Raw genomic sequence first — 6,353 nt, 5'->3', positions numbered from 1 at the left:
AGCAGAAGCAGTCCAGATGACCCTCTGACCCAGGAGCTAGAAAAGCAGGTGGTCATTTTGGAAGCTGCTGAGACTTGGGGCTGGTGCACAGCACTGCTGCAGCAGAACCCTTTCCGCTCTGCTGGGCTTCCCTGACCCTGACCCCAGCTCTCCCCACCTGGTCCTCCACTGTCCCAGAAGCCCCTGCACCCCTGCATGTGTGCTAAGTTGCTCAGTCGTGTCCAACTCTTTGCGACCCTATGGTCTGTGGCCCACCAAGCTCCTCTGTCCATGGGATTGTCCAGGCAAGAATACTGGAGTGGGATGCCATTTCCTTCCCCAAAGGATCTTTCCGACCCAGGGATGGAACCATCATCTCCTGTGTCTCCTGCATTGGCAGGTGGGTTCTTTACCACCATCACCACCTGGGATGTGCTGGCACCTCTGGTCGTGACACAAAGAGACTCACTTTGGCATGGGGAGACCCCAGGCCATACAGAACTGGAACCAATCCCCACATCCTAGGTGTGAGATCCCAGGTGGCCCCTGTCTATAGAGGGTGGGTGATCATGCCCACCTCGCTGGGGATTAAGGGTGGGGGGCCTTGATGAGACACCATCAGCCTGCAGCAGGGGAGGGTGGGGTACCTGGTACTGGCACTTGCACTTGGCCGGTGAGAGAGGGATGGGGCAATCCCTGTGAGAAAACTGCCCCCTGAGGAAAACTAGGCCTTACCATTGAAGAGCATGATTTCCAGTTTAGTGTGGAATCTGTAACTCTATCCTGAAAAAGAAGCAGTTATCTCAGTACCAACTGTCAACCACCCCTGGGCACAGACCATCCTGCTAGAGTGTCTGTATCAGTTAGGAAGGCTTTGAAAGTCAAATAAAAGGATATATAGCTAATCATTGCTTAAGCACAAAGGGCTCCATTTTCTCACATAACAAGGAGGCTGGAGGTAAGCAGCTGCTGGTTGTGGTTCAATGTCTGGGCAATGTCTTCAAGGACCATTCAGCAACCTCATTGTTTTTATTTATTTATTTTAATCTTTAATTTTGTTGCCTCATGGCCACAAGATAGCTGCTACAGTTCCAAGCATTTCATCTTTACACAGCAAGGGATCATTCTCATGAAAACCCCTCTGAGAAGAGGCTCCACCACAGCCATCCTTGGCGGGAACAGACACCTCCACCTCCATCACAATTATTGTCACAGCTTCACTCTCCTTCCAACCATAGACTCACAAGCTACATTTGCATGTGAGTCCTGTGCAGTACATTTGATTGTGGGTACCAGGTCCCATGCCTGCAGGGGCATCTGGGACATGTGTATTTGTCTTAATTTAGGGAAGAAAGGACTCACGACATAGGCCACCATTTCAAGGTGAACACAGAAGAACTGCAGGGGGACTTGACTTTGCTGTTTCTCAAAAGGATTCCATGAAGTCTTCACCACTAGGGCGGCTCCTGAGGATCAGCTGAGGTGTCCGGCAAAAGTCATGATGCCCAGGAATGGTTGTGATAGTGGCACCTCAGCCATCCCTCAGAAAGAAAGAAGCAGGTAACACCATGAAACACACACCTGTCATCCACTGGGGACTCCCAGAGATACCCAAGTGCCGGATCACAGGTCAATCCCTGGCACATGGTGGAAGCCTCTCAAGAGAACTCAGTGAACACCCCAGAGCTCTGAACTTGGGCCCAGTGGTGCAGCTGAGATGGGGACAGGTTCACATCCTGGCTCTGCCACTTATATGCCTCAGTATTTAAAAACCTAACACCATGGTTCTCAAGGAAGGAGGGCAGAGAACTAAGTAGGGGTATTTTAATCATTACAACAACTCTGAGAGGTTAGAGGTTGTGCTGAATTTTGCCATCCTCTCATCATCTCCACCACCACCATCATTCTCATGGTCATCATCATGAGCAGCAAGGAGGACTTTGCAGATGGAACTACAGTCACTAACCAGCTCACCTTGAAATGAAGAGATTATCCTGGATGAGCTGGATGGGTCCGCAGGAATCACGTGAACCCTGAAAAGTAGAAAAGGAAGGCAGAATGAGCTGAAGCACCAGAAGTATTCGAGGTGCCTTTGCTGGTCTTGTAACGGAGGGGTTTTGTGAGAAGGGACTAAATTTGGCCAAGAACTGGAGACCTTGAAGGAGGGCCCAGAGCCCAAGCAGAGCTGTACCCACAGATGCCACCTTGCCTTCCACATGGTAAGACCCCGAGCAGAGGATCAGCCTGGCCTAGCCTGACTCCTGACCTACAGAACCATGAGATTAAAAATGGCGTGCTTTTTAAAGTCACCCGGTGTGTGATAGTTCATTACACAGCACAGAACACTAAGACAGAAGGGTCATGCCCATTTTTCTAGCTGAAAAACTCTGAACTCAGACAGACACAAAGTGAGTGGTGGACCAAGCAGCATTTGAACCCAAGACCCTCTGACTCTGAAGCCCATGCAGTCACTTCCCATTCGGCCTGTCCAAGTGAGGAAACGGGCATAAGAGGCTAGAGCACTCCCAGCACTGGCTCCACAGCATCTCAACTCAGAGGAGGTAGGAATAGGCCATGGGGCCCCAGAGGCCCCTGACTCGTGGTCTGTCTGCATCAGCCCACCCGACCCACCACAGCCCGCAGAGTCCGTGGAGTCACACGGACTCTGGGGGCTTTTGAAGTCACTTATAGAGTCACTGCCCCTCAAAGTCTTAGGTGAAAAGCTCAGCATCACTCACCCAGCTGTGGTCGGACTCCAGGCCACAAGCTTCTCTGTGAAGAGGAGGCCTAAAGACAGCAAGCCCCAGACAGAGGCCCACAGGCACCACCTCCGGGAGACCACGGCTGCTGGGGAGGAGCCCACGAGGGCAGGAAGAGGGCTGAAGCGTCCACGGGTGGAAGGAGGATTCCTGGGGCAGGGTCATGGGACTGGGGGCCATCAGCCGGCCAGCGAGGCCTTTGCGGTCCCAACAGAATCCACTTCTGTGTCCTCATGTCTCTGATCTGTGCTCCAAATCAGAGGAAACAGTTGTCCTGTGGGCCAGATCAGACACGAAGATCAAAGATGTATTCAGTTCAGCTGACATGGAGCTTCAAAAAAAAAAAAAAAATCTAACCCAAATGTTTCAAATTGTGAGGTTTCACGTTAAAAGCCAGATTTCCAACCTCTTTTGAAAAATCAGAAGCTCCGGCCGCAACGCGCACTGCCTTCCACATGGCCGTGCTGGCTGGGGCTGAGTGGCCACCACGCCTTCTGATGGGGCGTGAGTTCTGGAGGGCCACGGTCCCTACTGCCCCCCGCCGCCCTCCGCTTGCCCGCCTGCCTGACCCATGAAGATACCTGAATTTCCAATCCTTTAGGCCCAACTTGATTCCATGACCTTACTCTTCTGCTCCTGCTCTGCCCAGTCCTGGGGGTCCCTAGGGGAAGGTGCCCAGCCTCTGTGATGTTAGCAGGGCCGGGAGATGGAGGAGTGCAGGAGCCTCTTCCAGATCTGTCTTTGTGAACAGCTGTTTCCAGTGACCCAGTCTGGCTAAGAATTTGGCAGGGGTCAAACCCCTTGATTTCCTGGTGTGGACCTGACGGCACATATGGGCACCCATCCTCCCTGCCCTCATGAGCCTATGGGTGCCTTGGTGCCTAATGCGGCAGTTGCACTCGGCCAAAAGGGCAACTGAGAGAGGCAGAAAAGACCCTCCCTCTCCCTCACCCTGGAGGCAGCTGCCCACATCCATGTGGCCCTCTGGGGAGGCCCAGCTCCCACCGCCACCACTGGGGCCACCTCCAAGGAAAGTAACCGAAACCTACTTTGTCTTTAGCCCCCTGGTCTTCAAGGAAAAGGCACTGTAACAGTTTCGGAGACGACACTTTGCTCCCCTCATTGTGAGCTGAGATACGGGCACTGTAATGGAAGAGACAAGAAATGAGTAGCGACTGGGGGAGGGAGGTGGAAAAATTAAATTTTGCGTGATCAGCAAGGTTTCAAACAATCGCTCGCCAACTGAAGTGGGTGCCACGTCTATAAGTCATTCTGTTTTATAGACCATTAGGATCTCCAGAGAGAACCTGCATGGAGACCACTGCTTTTTGTTGAAATTAAAATGTCAGAGAAAAAGAAATAGAACAAAACAGGGAATCTGCAATTAATTACCAGGCCATAAAAATTCAATAATCAGGAGGCAGAGCAGCCGCAGGCCCAGAGGTATCAGAGCCAGCGTAACAAGAATGGAATACATTAATCTTTTCAAATTAGTTTTTTAATCTGACGGGGATATATGGTGACATGCCTCCCCTCCCCGGCTGCCCCCCACCTCCACAGGCTCCGGTCTGAAGCCAGGCTCGGGAAGGGAGGCTCTGGTGTGAACTGGGGGGTTGCCCAAACCCAGACCCCCAGACAGGAAGGAGAGTGAGGGTTTGCAAGCCAGGCTGAGCCCAGGGCCCCGGTGCCACCTGGTTTGGTGGAAAGGCCTCAGTGGAGGTGCCAGGAAAGCTCTTCTTGGGAGTCTGGTTTCCTCTGGGTCAAAAGAGCTCACTGTGTGACCCCCTCCCGCCAGGGGGTCAGAGGGGTTAACAAATCAGGGCTGGGGAAGTAAGTGTGGAGAAGTAGTCTCTCTGAACTTTGGTCTTCTCCTCCAGAAAATGGGAATAATATCGCAGCCTCACAAGGAAGCTGGATGATAGTGCCTGGTGCTCAGTGAAACGCCCCTCACTGTTACTATTTGCACCGTCCTGACAGGCAGTTCCGACAGCCGGGAGCCGGAGGCGTCCCCAGCTCGGTATTCAGAGAGCATTTATTTAGCACTTGCTGTGTGCTCAGCTAGGAGCGGGCGGCGCGGGAGAGAACAGTGGTCTCGGTCCTCAACGGGGAGAATAGTCAGGTCAGAGAAACATTTATGGGGACAAGCGGGATGCAAAAGATCAAAAGGCAAGGGGAAACGCCCTACCCTTCCCAGCAGGCCGCTTGCCTGGAGACTGGGAACTGGGGAGAACTGGGAGGAGCTAGGAGGGCTGACTCGAACCCACTCGGCACCTAGACAACAGGCTCCTCCTTTGAACCCTTCCCCGAGGGCGGGGGCTGCGGGGGGGGGGGGGGTGCGGCGGGCTGATTGGTTAAAGGATCAGCCCCACCCTTGGGTCTGCAAGGCGATCCCGCCCTCCACTCCTCTGGCCTACCCACGTGCCCGGGCTCCCACAGCTAGAGTCAGTTCTGGGCTCTGGGCTCCCAGTTCGCCCTGGTCTTCAGCTTCAGTCAAGCCGCCCCCGCACCAGACCCGGAGCAAGCCGGTCTCTGAGCCTTGCTGGACCGAGCCTCGCCTGGGAAGCTCCCCGCAGCGGAGCTCCAGTCTGCCCAGTGTGTTTTCTGAAGGGCTGGTGTCAGGGGACAGCCTTGGAGCAGAGGCCGATGGAATCTGACTCATTTAAATGTAACACTTATAGCCCAGTAGGTGCCAGGCTCTGTGTGAATCCTTCACCTGGATTTTTTCACTTCACTTCTCCACCCCCACCCCCAGGGGGTTGGCACTATCAAGAACCCCATTTTACAGAAGAGGAAATTGTTAAGCTGGGATTGCTCACCAGTTCCCTGTGTCCTGTGATCTCTGAGCTCAGCGTCATGAACACAAGCCAGGACAGCTTCTCTCATTGGCCCACCCCATTCGGCACACAGCAGGTGTTCTCATCGCTGTTCAGCGGACAGCGTCCCTGCATCCCTGCTGAACAGACCTGCAAGGGGGACTCACCTGCCCTCTGACGTCCCCTCCTCAAGATGTCTTCCCTCCAACCTGTGACCATAACCATGGCTGCCATTTCTGGAGCACCTACTGTGTGCCAGGCTGTGCGATCTAGTGTCATTAACGTTAAGACTGTGGTCCCAGTTTTACACAAAGGAAAAACAAGCTCAGAGAGACTGATGGGTCCAAGATCTCATACCCAAGTCCAGCTGGCACCCAGGATTTTAGCTAAGGATATTGTCTCAGCACCCCATCAACCAGACCTGCCCCAGGGCTCCTGAACCCCTCATACGGTTGTGTCCCCCCCAGATAAACACTCCTTCAACCTGACATCCTTGGTGACCTCCCCCAAGAGGCCTCCTTTGATTCTCTCAGTCACTCCCAGGGCTCCTTTGATTTCTATCATTTTGTACCTGTTACTATCCGATTATACCGACAGTCTATTCACCCACTCACATATGCCCCAAAGGGTTCTCAGAAAAAAACCGTAGCGATGAGGAAGAAGCATGGCCAGAAAGTGAAAGTGAAGTCGCTCAGTCATGTCCGACTCTTTGCGACCCCATGAACTCTACATGAACTGTACCTGCCAGGCTCCTACATCCATGGGATTTTCCAGGCAAGATTACTGTAAGTGGGTTGCCATT

At 53.3% G+C, this 6,353-nt stretch overlaps 1 long non-coding RNA gene across 1 annotated transcript; it reads right to left on the bottom strand.

Annotated features, from left to right (window-relative positions):
* Nucleotides 1-1,820: 1,820 nt before the first annotated feature.
* LOC139035928 (uncharacterized) lies at nucleotides 1,821-3,867 on the bottom strand. The gene is made up of 3 exons (XR_011488579.1): nucleotides 3,788-3,867; nucleotides 2,718-3,012; nucleotides 1,821-2,012 (listed from the first exon to the last, which is right to left on the bottom strand). It is a non-coding gene; the product is annotated as an uncharacterized lncRNA (long non-coding RNA).
* Nucleotides 3,868-6,353: the final 2,486 nt, after the last annotated feature.

The sequence above is a fragment of the Odocoileus virginianus genome, chromosome 7, assembly GCF_023699985.2.
Source record: "Odocoileus virginianus isolate 20LAN1187 ecotype Illinois chromosome 7, Ovbor_1.2, whole genome shotgun sequence".
NCBI lineage: Eukaryota > Metazoa > Chordata > Mammalia > Artiodactyla > Cervidae > Odocoileus > Odocoileus virginianus.
The sequence above is the reverse complement of the archived record's forward strand: the minus strand, read 5'-3'. Positions and strand labels throughout refer to the sequence as shown.